The sequence below is a fragment of the Mya arenaria genome, chromosome 7, assembly GCF_026914265.1.
Source record: "Mya arenaria isolate MELC-2E11 chromosome 7, ASM2691426v1".
Classification (NCBI taxonomy): Eukaryota; Metazoa; Mollusca; class Bivalvia; order Myida; family Myidae; genus Mya; species Mya arenaria.
In genome coordinates, this window is record NC_069128.1 from 55,957,992 (window position 1) to 55,972,237 (window position 14,246).

Genomic DNA, 14,246 nt, shown 5'->3' on the forward strand with positions numbered 1-14,246 from the left:
AAGAAGATCCCCTTTTTGCAGCAGTTTAAACACAACACAAATGTTTTGAAGTTTAAATGAGTCGAATTGTCTTCATGCACCCGTATATTGTACCCCATTGAATCTTAAGAAATACGAATTGGCGGTCTTCTTGGTAAGAAAGGCATTAAGATTATACTTATGTTAGCTATTTAAATTGTTAGCAATTTTTGATAATTTAACGTAAGCTGTAGTTAAACATACTCAGTACAGGAAGAAAGTATTCCTGATGTAGTTTTAAACATTTAGTTCTATATAATCGTGTTGATATAAACAGATTGCCTAGAAAGAAACATATTATCTTTCCTTATGACGATATTATACATAATTATGTTTTATTAGCAAATATGACTGATTGTGTGATTCACATTATAATCGTCAGAGTCCCACTGCTTCTCTACAGAATGTCACATTTGTAAATGAATAACATTGGTACTGATGATGCACAAACTGTGCAACCGAATATGCGCATAATGAAGAACTAAGAACTTTTGTAATATGTCATTTGGACAACTACAAAATCAATGCAAACTTTGTTTTCATATTTCAATTCATTATAGGTCTGCAAAAAGCCGCGTTATTCTTTGTATATATAACTTCCTCATGTTTGTAAAACCTGTTTGCATTGAGTGTATAAATTGAGTATATAGGTATACCCTCGAACAATACCAAGGATCAGATGAGTATATAGTTACACCCTCGAACGTTACCAAGGATCAGATGAGTATATAGTTATACCCTCGAACGTTATCAAAGATCAGATGAGTATATAATTATACCCTCGAACGTTACCAAAGATCAGATGAGTATATTTATACCCTCGAACGTTACCAAAGATCAGATGAGTATATTTATACCCTCGAACGTTACCAAGGATCAGATGAGTATATATTTATACCCTCGAACGTTACCAAGGATCAGATGAGTATATATTTATACCTTCGAACGTCACCAAGGATCAGATGAGTATATTTATACCCTCGAACGTTACCAAGGATCAGATGAGTATATATTTATACCTTCGAACGTCACCAAGGATCAGATGAGTATATTTATACCCTCGAACGTTACCAAGGATCAGATGAGTATATTTATACCCTCGAACGTTACCAAGGATCAGATGAGTATATATTTATACCTTCGAACGTTACCAAGGATCAGATGAGTATATATTTATACCCTCGAACGTTACCAAGGATCATATGAGTATATTTATACCCTCGAACGTTACCAAGGATCAGATGAGTATATATTTATACCCTCGAACGTCACCAAGGATCAGATGAGAATATAGTTATACCTGCGAACGTTACCAAGGATCAGATGAGTATAGAGTTACACCCTCGAACGTTACAAAGGATCAGATGAGTATATTGTTATACCATCGAACGTTACCAATCAGATGAGTATATTTATACCCTCGAACGTGTCCAAGGATCAGATGATATTTTTATACCCTGGAACGTTACCAGGGATCAGATGAGTATATTTATACCCTCGAACGTTACCAAGGATCAGATGAGTATATATTTATATCCTCAAACGTTACCAAGATTGGGATGAGTATATAGTTATACCCTTGAACGTTACTTAAAATCAGATGAGTATATAGTTATACCCTCGAACGGTACCAAGGATCAGATGAGTATATAGTTATTAGATGAGTATATTTATACCCTCGAACGTTACCAAGGATCAGATGAGTATATTTATACCCTCGAACGTTACCAAGGATCAGATAAGTATATATTTATACCCACGAACGTTACCAAGGGTCAGATGAGTATATTTATACCCTCGAACGTTATCAAGGATCAGATGAGTATATATGTATACCTTCGAACGTTACCAAGAATCAGATCAGTAAATAGTTATACCCTGGAACGTTACCAAAGATCAGATGAGTATATAATTATACCCTCGAACGTTACCAAGGATCAGATGAGTAAATATTTATACCCTCGAACGTTACCAAAGGATCAGATGAGTATATATTTATACACTCGAACGTTAACAAGGATCAGATGCGTATATATTTATACCCTTAAACGTTACCAAGGATCCGATGAGTATATTCATACCTTCGAACGTTACCAAGGATCAGATGAGTATATACTGGTATTAAGCTTAACATTGTTGCTTTGCCCTACCGGGGGGCGAGTGGGCAGTGGTCACACATAGAAGATTCAGAATAACTGATAAATCTACTTTCACGGTAGGGTAACACCTGGCCTGTCAATATATCGCCTGTCAGGATTGTTCCGTTGTTTTAAATCCCCTGCATGCCCTTCGTGTCAAACAATGACAGGTGAAATTATGTCATACGCAGATCAGAAATTTATGTGTATTCAAATTCAATTATGGAAAGAAAATATTGCGAAGCCATCTTTGTAATGTTGAATGTTTTTCTTAAAGTAGTACATGTAGTTCTTATACCTTGATTAGAAATAATACCTTTATGCAACGATTATTGTCAAGAAAAAATCAATGAATATTTTAAAAAGATAAATTTCTATAACAAATTAAATAGACATTGAAAGTACTCACTTTTGGTTTGATGAGAATTACATTCTACGTTGGTCCTAAACTAATCAAATTTCGAAATATTATTTTAAACTTCATTCATACACAGTCATTTGAATGTGAGATTTCTACGTAGGACTGAAACGCATATATATATAAATATAAACGTATCACATTTCATCTTTTGGGTGATTGCGTGATGTCTGTAAAATTTCTTTAGCTGATTTCTTTAGCTTGTTGATCCAAAAAGCTAGAACAAAAAGAGCGTAATTGGCCTTTTGTCCTCGCTCGTCGCAAATACAAGGAAAACAAATATATCACTTTATAAAGATGAATAATCTTCATAACATTGAAATTAACCTCGGCTGTATGTCGTAGTAGAAGTAGAAGTAGTTCGTAAAATTTTAATTGTTTATTAATTTAAGTGTTTAACGTTTATCAAGTATTACAAAGTCTAAATTCATTGCCATCGAAGTATATTATGACATGAATGATTATGATCCCTGAGAGTAAAGTGATAATTTTAACTGCTAATTTAAATTACTACGCGATCTACTTGCAGCCAAGTTAGATGTTAAGGTTTTTACAGAGTCAACCGTCCATGTACATCCGAGATTGTTTTCGATGTAAAATGGCCAAATGGCTGTCAACATATCAGCAGAACAGTAAGATGGCAAAATATAGCGTGTTTTGTTCAATCCGCAATTGCTCATCCGCTGCTTTGTTGTCGAATATTTCTTCACATTTACTTCAAGTTTTATCATCAAAACAAAGCTTATTGTTCAAGTAATACTAACGGGAGCCACAGTGTTCCCAAAGATACTCGTATATAATACATTTTATTGTTGTTTTTCTACTTTATTACTTTGTTTCCACGAAGAATTTGATAAAAGCCCAATATTCCAGTTTAAACAATGGCAGCTGTGAAGTACAGTCAAGTGGTGGAGGACAATTTAGTTGTGAAGAACAGGTCAGTGAGGGAGGACAGTTCAGTGGTGGAGGACAATCCAGTTGTGGAGGACAGTCCGTTGGTGGAGGACTGCCTAGTGGTGGAGGACATTCCATTAATGGAGGACAATCCAGTGTGGAGGACAATCCAGTGGTCGACACCAGTTGAGAACAGTCTAGTGATTAGGACAATTTAGTGGAGAAGGACAGTCCGGTGGTGGAGGACAGTCGAGTGGTGGAGGACAGTCCAGTGGTTGAGGACAGTTTGGTGGTGGAGGACAATCCAGTGATGGAGGACAGTCCAATGGTGGAGGACAATTCTGTGGTGGAGAAGAGTCCACTGGTGCAGGACAATCCGGTCATGGGGGACAGTCCAGTGGTGGAGCACAGTCCACTGGTTGAGGACAGTTTGGTGGTGGAGGACAGTCCGGTGGGTAAGGAAAATTCAGTGATGGAGTGGCATTAAAGTGTTTGAGGACAATCCAGTGGTAGAGGACAGTTTGATGGTGGAGGACAATCCAGCTGTGGAGGACAATACAGTGGGGTAGGACAGTCCAGTTGTGGAGGACAGTCTAGTGATGGATGACAATCCAGTGGTGGAGCACAGTCCAGTGGTGGGGGACAAATCAGTGGTGGAGGACAGTACAGTGATGGAAGACAGTTCAGTGGTAGAGGACAATCCAGTGGTTGAGGTCAATCTAGTGGTGGAGGACAGTCTAGTGGTGGAGGACAATCCAGTGTTGGAGGACAATTCAGTTGTGGAGGACAGTCCAGTTGTGGAGGATAATCCAGTGTTGGAGGACAATCCAGTGGTGGAGGACAGTCCAGTGGTGGACGACAATCCAGTGGTGGAGGACAGTACAGTGATGGAAGACAGTTCAGTGGTAGAGGCCAACCCAGTGGTGGAGGACAGTCCAGTGGTTGACGACAATCCAGTGTTGGAGGACAATTCAGTTGTGGAGGACAGTCCAGTTGTGGAGGACAATTCATTTGTAAAGAACAATCCAGTGGTGGAGGAGAGTCCAGTTGTGGACGACAATCCAGTGGTGGAGGAGTGTCCAGTGGTGGAGGACAATCCAGTGTTGGAGGACAATCCAATTGTGGAGGACAGTCCAGTGGTGGAGGACAATCCAGTGGTTGAGGACAATCCAGTGGTGGAGGACAGTCCAGTGGTGGGGGACAAAGCAGTGGTGGAGGACAGTACAGTGATGGAAGACAGTTCAGTGGTAGAGGACATTGTAGTGGTGAGAACAGTCCGCTGGTGGAGGAAAGTACAGTGATAGAGGACAGTCCGGTGGATAAGGACACACCAGTGATGGAGGGGGAGTTCATTGGTGGAGGACAGTACAGTGATGGTGGACAGTCCGGTGGGTGAGGAGAATTCAGCGATGGAGGGGCAGTACAATGGTGGAGGACAATCCAGCGGTGGAGAACAGTCCAGCGGTGGAGGGCAGTTTAGTAGATGAGGACAGTTTAGTGGTGAGGAGCAGTTTAGTGGAGGAGGCAAGTTCAGTGGTGAAGAACATTTCAACGGTGAAGGACAGTTTAGTGGAGGAGAAAAGTTTAGTCGTGGAGGGCAGTTTAGTGGAGGAGGTCAATTTAGTGGTGGAGTAATGTCCCGTGGTGGAGGACAGTCAGCCTGTGGGGGACAGTCAAGATGTACAGAGTCAAGAAGTTGAAAACAATTCAGCGGTGGAGGACAGGTCAGAGGTAAAGGAGGCCAATTCAGCGGTGGAAAACAGTTTAGCGGTCGAGGACAGTTTATTGTAGGAGGATACAGTAGTGGTGGAGGACAAGGTTACGAATGACAGAAATGAGGGGATAGTGGATTTCTTTGGAGAATATCCATTCTTATTTTGATAAAATACCTCATCCGATTTAGAGTCTCAAATGTTTCCACCTGTGTTGTGTTTGCTTTGTTGAGGTATTTGATTATTAAGGATGACACCATGCAATTTATTTATTTATACATGGGAAACCTTCTTACTACTGGGCTTGTCCCTTTAACATCCATTGTATAATTATGAAGTTATGATAGGACAGTGGTTATGGACACTAGTGCCATAAGATGTCTTATTTAAACTCGAGTTACCTAAGTTTGGACAGTCATTTTGGACAGTGAATCTATTAAATGTCTTATCTATACACGGTTTACATTAAAGGGACTAGATACCAAATGATGCAATTGCAAGTCATTTTTGAAAAAATAAAAGTACATGAAATTTATATTGTTGAATACGACTCTACAACTACTGAATATGACAGTGCGCTTGCCAAGATGCTAATTTACAAGTTATTGTGCAGTAGCTGAGATACGGGGCGTCGTCTTAACACAAATAATCACGTGACTCGAAAAAACAACATTCAGCGCTGTTAATATGACATCCATCAATCACATCATCAGGCTCAAAAACGTTTGTCATTGGCAGGGGGTAGTTCAGCCTCAGTCTCTTGAGGTAACAGTGTTGGGGCGGGGACCCCTCTGTCTTTTTCACAAGTAAATTGAACTTCCCAATCTGCCACTCACTCCTGTCTAACAGAACTGGAAAATCTTTTCTACTGTTTAATATATCAACATCAGAGATCATTCCTAGAGTAGTAGTTCCTTCACTCTGACTTCCGAAATAGAACTTTGTTACATCTAAACCATCTAATACACTTAAGAGTGTTCCGACTGCCTCACTCCTCAACCACGTCCTCCTCCTCCTGGTGACCATGCTTCTGGTGACCCCGATGTCATCTAAGGCCCGGGATACTCTTAGAGACCATGTCCGAGAATCCTCCAACGCTTCGCACATTATCAGAAATAGTTGGCAATTATGCAAATAACCAAAGGAAAAACGTAGTATTATTTTCTATTTATTTCAAGATTTTATATTACCTCGAAAGATACGAATGTCTTTTTCCACTCTTTCAATAAATCCTACATAGTTTATATAACCTGGCTGCAACAACTCATTATTAGTTATAAGTAGAGGTATGAATATAATTATAGGAGGGTCTGTGAGTGAAGTGATAACACATCCTGATATATTTCAGGTGTGTCATCTTAATAGAATAATCAGTATGGTATATTGGTAACCGTTACATGCTTCATTATAAGTTTATTTATGTTCGTTTTACAAATATTTTGGAAATCTCAGACAGAGCTTGTATAAGAATGGTAAAAGTAGAATTTACCAAAAAAATAAACAAATTTTGTACTTCTTTTCCTGAATATATTGAAATAAAATAAGAAGAACACAATCTTTGCATTAAATTTGTGTATGTAGATAAAATACCTATCTCATCGAGGTGCATTAAAATGCCTTTTCCATGCCTACATTGTTTTAAACAAGACCGACATTCAAAAATTGAATATATACGGCTCAGCTAGCAAATATTTCAGGAGTGCAATAAAACAGTTATAGCATAACTTCTTCTAATTAAGACTTTGTTAATGCCTGTTAAGCAAATTTGACTCTGTGCGTTATCTTTTTAAAAAAAACGCTGTTAGAATGTACGGATGCCAGATAAAACGTTAATCCACCGTTTTCGTTGACGAAACCAAAAGACACATAAGTACATGTAGATTGTGCGCGAATGACAATCTGTAACACAAATGCACTACCTTAACCTCTATTAAAGGGACACTTATAATTTGTGAAAATATATATCATGTATATTTCATATAGATATACTGTTACAGTTCCGGATATCTAGAATATTACTGGCCAAACAATCCGGACTTATACTCACATATTTATCCTTTATTAAATGTGAGATGTGAACTTCTTTCCTTAACGATCCAAATATAAATAACCTGGTGAAATTCAACCTATTCATACACAAAGGTGTTTTATAGCATTCCACTGTATTGACTAAATATTCATATGATACTCATCTGAAACAGATAGGGCCACACCAAATAAATATTTCGTTCCTCGGATTTTTGCCCCCCCCCCCCAAAAAAAAAAAAATGGAGCGAGCGAGCGAAAAATTAAATAATTGTCAGATTTCCATAGGAACTGAAGTGAGCAAAGAGCGAAAATATTTATTTCTTATAATCAATATGAATAAGAGAATATTCGATTAAATTGCCCTTAAACCCATTTGAATGCAATCTTGAACTGAACATCTAAATACTATTGGGAAATATTTCGGATGTTTAAAAACTGATGTTTTTCACTGGTTTCATCAAATATCAGACTCCGTATAAATCTAAATTTCTTGACTTTGTTTTGATTATCACTGTAAATGCAATGGCATGTGTTAATAGAAATGAAAAGTATAAGAGTTGGCTCGAAGGGGAGCGAGATAAATCGGCCTCTTACCACATCGGCCCCAAAAACATTTCGTGCCCTTAATTAGATTGTGTCGAGACATTTCGGCCCCTTACTAATTTTCAACAGAGACATTTCGGTCCCTTAATTTTTATTTCTTTTGTTTTGAATATAAAGAAAAATATAAAAATTGTCAAATTTTATTTCAAAAGAAGTTGTAAATGGGATCTGTAAATTCACTTATAGGCATAAATTAGACAAATAGAGATTTCTGTTTTCATTAATCATTATCCATATTAAAGGGCATTTCCAGAGGTGATTACTTCAAAGCAAGACAACTTTAAATGAAATGAAATGTTATGGTGTTTTCTTACATCTAAAAATAATAAACAAAATAAAAATAAGGATCGAAACATCTCCGTAATCAGGGGGCGAAACGTCAACATGATTGGGCCGTAAAGGTAACCGTTTCAAACTAGGGGCCGATTGTTAAGGGGCTGATTTGTCAGGTAGCCATAAACCGTTTTTGGTCTATCCTGACCAGTGGTAATATGGTACTTATGAATTATAGATATTTGTTCGAAACTGTTGTTTTGTCAGAATATGGTCAAAAATGATGTTGATATATCAATTCAGACCAAACAATGAATCATGTTCCTCTCAAGTGAAGGTGTCTTCTTCAGCATCGACGCTATAAGGTAAAATTCTGGTCACTGGTATTATGACATGAATCAAATACTACTTAATTGAGTCATTGTTCATCATTCCGATTTCCATCCAAAAAGAATCACGTATATCGCGATATTATAGCTATGAAACGATGAAAATGACTTACAGTATGGTCATAACACATTCATTGTCAAAAATAAGATTACATTTGCAACGAAATTCGAGTCTTAATGTTTATACCGGAAGCCACCATTTTGATTGAATTTATTGAAACCAATGCTAAACCAATCGATATGCAGTATATAACACCGCACATCGGGGTAACTTCCCTTTGCAAAAAACACTTAAGCTGGCTTAGAAAATTATAATTGATTATTTTTTAGCCTTTAAAACAATTATTACCACAAAAAATCTGGGAACATAAGATATTGGAGCGGGCGCACAAAAAATAAAAATATTAGGTTTTACATTTTCAAAAAAATGGGAGCGGTTAATCCGCAGAACGAAGCATCAATTTGGTGTGGCCTAGGTTCACCTTCATAAAAGTTGAGGAGGAATAATTGATATGTTAATGGTCCATGTTTTCTTTGGGTTAGTAATAAAATAATAACAGGAAATAGGGATTTAAAACTATTTGTTTGAAATACCCATACACATAGCTTTAAGAACATTAATTTTATACTTATCACTCTGGTTGGCATGATTTAACACGATATTGAGGTTTTGTGATGTATGAAAAACCAACCTGGTGATCACAAACCGAAATCACATGAACACAGGCCGGGAATCGAACCCTTGGCGCCTTGAATTGAATCGAGTGCGCCTACTAATACGCTATCCAGCGATCATGTTAATGCAATGTAATTGTTTTGAATAGATGAATGCTCACACTCACGCACGCACGCACACAAGTACACACACACGCATACATACATAAAATAGCTCGCATTGTAATGTACGCCCTAGTGGCGGCAAACGGTACATGCAGTAGAACTTTAAACATGACTTTAGCAAAGCTGTAAGATTGCATTATTCAACCATAACAGGGGACTGTCTGGTATACCTCAACGTAAGATACTTGTTTCATATTTCAACTGAAAATATGCGTGATAGTAGACCTGACACAGCATCAATAACAATGATGATGATAGACCGAAAACAACTCTCATCAAATATCTGAACATATTTAAGGGTCGCTGACTAGTGTTTAAAAGCATTTAATAAATGTCATGATTTGAAAATCTCAGTATCAAAACGTTTTTATCCACATGGCTTATAATGATGCGACCAAGCAAACTAGAGATTGCGTTTTTCTAAAAGCGCTTGTCTCCCCCATTGTGTTATCGTAAGTAAGTAATAATTAATGATGACATGAAATTCGTACTTTTGGACTGGAGACGAACAAACATAAGGGTCATTCACTGGTCATGACTAAGTTGCATACCAAATGTGAAGTTCCTGGGTCCAAGCGTTCTTTAGTAAATGAGATGAAATAAGTATGATGTACGGACTGGTGATCGCCAAATTATTTTTTAAACCTGAAAGTCACGGTATCCTCGACCTACTGACCTTAAAAGCAATAGGGGTCATCTACTAATCAAGACCAACAAGCAAACCAAGTATGAAGTGTATGGGCAAAAGTTTTTTGTTGTTTTTTTTTTTCAGCTGAAACCATTATTTTACATCAAGGTCACCTTGACCTTTAACTTACTGGCCTGATGATCAATACAGGTAATCCACTTGTCATGAACATCTCAATGTGACTTTGATCTTTGACTCAATGGACTTTCATTATAATAGAGGAAGATTATAAGTATCTTCCATGGCCGAGAGTGTAAGATAGGTTCATCCCGACCCGAGCGTAGGGTGTTTTTTGAAAAACGAGGTTTACCGAGTTTCCGCAAAACACCCTGCTCGAGGGTTTGGGTGAACCTATCTAACACGAGCGGCTATAGAAGATGCTTTCTTCTCAACCTCAGTTAAACAAAATTCAGTAAAATAGTTTTTTGCTGGAACTCTTTTTGGCGTAGTGAAAAAAATGCATATGGATATGTGATCATTCGTGGTTGTCATGGATATGCGCGCATTGTTTTAAATAATGTTATTAGTCAAATCGGTCTTTAAATAGTTCTGAGAAAAGTGAAGCATTTTGAGATGTGCGTGAAAACGTTTGTATGGTGACATTTTAAGCGAGAATTGTTTAATTAGCATTCTAAAATTTGCCACATGACATGGTTTCAATGATGCTACCGACGACAGTTTTCAGCAAGGGAGATAATTACAATGTGATGACCATTAAAAAGTAGTTTCATACAGGTACTTGTTTTATCTTTGCCCGTGGGCAAGATAAGAATTTCTGTTTCGTGGAGCATTTTTCTCCATAAAGAATTGTTGAAATCTACATGTCAACAAAAGTTAGGGGCCATATTTTGTTTTTGTCCAGGGTTTATCATTAGAAAGAAGAAAATAACAGGAACTTTTGAATTAAAGTTGTTTGTTTTACAGCAATATGAAGCAAGCTGTAAGGGCAATACACATATCACTCTCGTTGGCATGATTTTAGTTATTATCCCTACCTATGAATGATATGTATTATCACTCTCCTTTAATAGAATGGTTCGAAATCTGATTTTATAATAAATGCAGAATTAATTTAGTTAGTTGTTTCTTGAAGCGGTCTGCTAATATAACCCAGACTCGACTTGGGTTTGACGTGGAATTTTAGTGGGTTTGACCTCAAAACCCGAAGTGAAGGCGAAGTCGCAATTACGACCATTCATGACGTGAAACTATTTCATAACATGTTTTATTTGTATCCACTTTTTCTCTATTTAGCATCGCTTAACATATTTCCCCTCTACGATGGGCTTGATGCGCTGTGTGTACGAACAGATGCGGGCATGAAGCTCAAGCTCAGCAAATACTTAGTTTTGAGTTCCATGATCACTTCCATGAATATATCTATAACAGCAACTTATATACAGTTTCCACGTTGCCTTGACGTGGTATTTTGGTCGGCCACGTCATGACGTCGGGTGTTTAGAGGTAAGTATTTATGGGTCTTAACTCTATTGAAAAGTATTTGATCCGAAACAATATATCCGGTGCTTCTTCGGTGGCAGGGGCTGGGGACAGTTGTATTATTTCGGTACAGAGGAAGGAAGGGTTGGGGATTTCCCGGGGTATTTTCACCACAGTTTGGAAAAGAACATTAATCTAATGTTTCTTTCTGTAAAAAGTGTGGTCTAATAAGGTATCTGTTTCATCAATACATGGTATGTAGTAACAATGATGTAATGATATGTAGTAACCATGATGTAATGGTATGTAGTTACCATGTTGTAATGGTATGTAGTTATCATGTTGTAATGTTATGTAGTTACCATGATGTATTGGTATGTAGTAACCATGATGTAATGGTATGTAGTAACCATGATGTAATGGAATGTAGTTACAATGCTGTAATGGTATGTAGTTACCATGCTGTAATGGTATGTTGTAGCCATGATGTAATGGTTTGTAGTAGCCATGATGTAATGGTATGTAGTTGCCGTGACGTAATGCTATGTAGTTTCCATGATAAAATGGTATGTAGTAACCATAATGTTATGATATGAAGTAACCATGATGTAATGGTATGTAGTAGCCATGATGGAATGGTATGTTGTAACCATGATGTAATGTTATGTAGTAGCCATGATGTAAAGGAATGAAATTAGCATAATGTATGCTGTAACCATAATGTTAAGGTATGCTGTAACCATGATGTAATGGTATTTATGTAGAGTTCATGCTGTAATTGTAAGGATAATGATGATGATGATGATGATGATGATGATGATGATGTAGATGATGTAGATGATGATGATGATGATGATGATGATGATGATGATGATGATGATCAGGCGCCCCCCCCACACACACACGTAAAGCGTCCAAGTGAACTTTAAATTTCAATATAGAAGAAGAAAAGTAATTACATACGCCCAAAAATGCACCATTTCGGACAAGAAATTATTAAAATTCTCTGGCGGGAGGACCCTCAACACCCCCCCCCCCCCTACCAACACTTTAAACCAGATATAATTTCATTTTTGATGGAGGGGCGCAAGAAAAAAAGGTACGTCCCTAAGTTACGCCCCATCTAACGTCGAATCCTGGAGCCGACCCTGGTAACGACTAAAATATAAGAAAAATGATAAATGACTGAGCTCTTTACAGTGTGTGAATATCATGTGGCGTGGACTGCGCTTTGTAGTCATGGTGGTAGTATGTATGCACTGTGCTGTTTGTGGAGTTTTGTGTTGTTCTTCTATGTTTCTTGTTTGTGATTTTATGTTCTTTGTCTTTGGCGTTTACCCAGTGCCACTAAACCGGGCCTATGTTTAAACATTTTGCTACTGAGCTTGTTTCTGTAGCTTTTTGCATAAATATTGTTTCATTTAATATGACGCAGAAAAAGTATATCTTTGTTTAAAGTCTTCACTCGAAGCAAAATGTTGCCTTCCGACGTAGCATTTACAACGTAATTTATCACGTGGTGTAAACACACTGTCTTTAGTCTGTCTTGAGTATTTCTATCTGTAATATTTATTTAAGGAGAGCAACTCAATGTTTCTATGTGATATTGAAGGCTGGCTTTCCGACTGTAAAGATATTGCTAAAACTTACACTTTTTTATTTTCATTCCCCTAATTGGAGTGTTCATCATTATTATTTATTTCAAAACGGAACAATTAAAATATAAAAATAGATTAACAGATGTATTGTTACTACTTACGTTTTTATCCTTTGTTTGAAGAATTCGAGTTGTAAACGTCCTTCCTGAACTGAACAAATGTAAATAACCTGGTGAAATTCAACCCATTCATACACAACGGTCTGCAACATATGATTTGCCTTTATACCGTACCAGTGTGATGACTCAATATACTATCATATTAAAATAGGAAAATTAATAGTTTCAGTTTCCATCAGAATAACGCATTATTATTCGACATTTTCGTGGATCATTTTGCTCCATAGAAATTTAAAATATGCATTTCAGCGAAGGTAAGGAGCCATTTATTTTGTTTTTGTCCAGGGTTTATCATTAGAAAGCAGAAAATAACAGGAACTATTGATTTAAAAATGCTTGTTTTACAACAATATGAAACAAGCTGTAAGAGCAATATATTTATCACTCTCGTTGGCATAATTTTACGCGATATTCTGATGTATGGGGAAACCCACTTGTCCGGAAAAATTAATCCACACGTCCGGCCTGGTTTCCACACACCGAACTCACAGGCACCAAGGCCGGCTTGAAATGGAGCGAGTTTGCTTATCAATTCTCTAACCAGACATTTATTTAAATGCTATGTAATCGCTTTGTATATATGAATACTCCCATGTTTTTGTTTGTCTTTGTAGCGGCCAATGTTACCAGTGGAAATATGACATACTATTGTGAGTTTTAGCAAGATTATTATAGTCCATGAAACAACTGTTTCAGCGAGACTTCTAATCAAGATATTTGTTATATATTAAGCATGTTAATGACACTTATTCAATAACAATGGTTATGACAGTCCAAAAATTACTAACCACAAAATCAGCTATGTTTTTAAGGGTCGCTGACTTCTACTATAATAGCATAAACAACATTAAATGGATTTCGTGAATGATTTGAAAACCTAAGAACCAAACAAATTTAATGCAGAACATTTTATGTAATCATTGATTAAGTGGTCACCTGTCTTAAGCAGCCACTTTGACCTTTTCCTAAGGGTCACTTAATACAGGTTCGACTGTAAAATCAAATACAGCTTTCGGCCGACTTGTTTC

General features: G+C 37.2%; 1 protein-coding gene across 2 annotated transcripts in view; it reads right to left on the reverse strand.

Moving 5' to 3' along the window:
- The window catches only part of LOC128241515 (uncharacterized), a 28,045-nt gene extending 14,635 nt beyond the window's left edge, over nt 1-13,410 (reverse strand). Inside the window, exon 1 of one of the 2 annotated variants that reach the window (XM_052958478.1) lies at nt 13,201-13,410. The gene's annotated coding sequence lies outside the window, so the exon portion shown is untranslated. Of the gene's footprint in view, nt 1-2,565; nt 2,673-13,200 lie in introns of those variants that run through there. The other variant, XM_052958481.1, reaches the window with a different exon arrangement.
- Between the last annotated feature and the right edge of the window lie 836 nt (nt 13,411-14,246).